This window comes from Egretta garzetta, unplaced genomic scaffold (genome assembly GCF_000687185.1).
Source record: "Egretta garzetta isolate BGI_Z169 unplaced genomic scaffold, ASM68718v1 scaffold151, whole genome shotgun sequence".
Classification (NCBI taxonomy): Eukaryota; Metazoa; Chordata; class Aves; order Pelecaniformes; family Ardeidae; genus Egretta; species Egretta garzetta.
In genome coordinates, this window is record NW_009258615.1 from 1,665,707 (window position 1) to 1,666,490 (window position 784).

Sequence of the window (784 nt, forward strand, 5' to 3'; positions counted from 1 at the left end):
TCTTTCCTAGCCATTGCTGCTGAAGAGAAATGGACAGGCAGCCAGGTGGAGGAGCAGCATCCTAAGTCACATGAGCTACCACTGCTGCAAGTGGGATCTCTGTCCTTCTTCAGTCAGAAGAAAAAAAAAGGCATGTTAATACCACAAGCTTGAGAGTGGCAGCGTTTAAGCTGCTAGAATTTACTGTCACTCCACAGGTACCAAAGCATATCAATATCCACAGCCCAACAAGTTCCCCCTTTTCTTTAAACATCATTAACAGGGTTTCCCATGAAAACACACTTTAAAACTTGGAAGATGCTACTGAAAGACTTTGAAGCAGATTAAAATATTGATAGGATATTGGTGGATATCAATATTGCTATTGATATTGATTGGATATTGATGCATTTGTCAAGACGGGTCAACATTATTGGTCAGTCCTGAGACGCTCAGGCATTTCAAGGCAAAGCGACCACCCTGGGCCAACTCCAGAGGTCAAAGCCAGGCCCAGAAACAAACCCTGTCTCCTGACTGTCAAGTCAATGCTTTATCAACAAAGCACATTGCTCTTTAGTATATTCATTTATAATGCAGATTAGGTGGATGAGAGGGAAATTTAATCATTTAGAATGACTAATAACTATGCTAATGTGTTCAGATAAAATAAGCATTCACATATGCTGAAAGCCTTTATAGTGTAATAAACTTCTGTTATCTTTTGAGGCGTGCAGTACTTTGATTTTCATATACCAACTCCTCTTTATTTCGAGTGCAATAAAAACATATTTTTTAAAAAGATTGC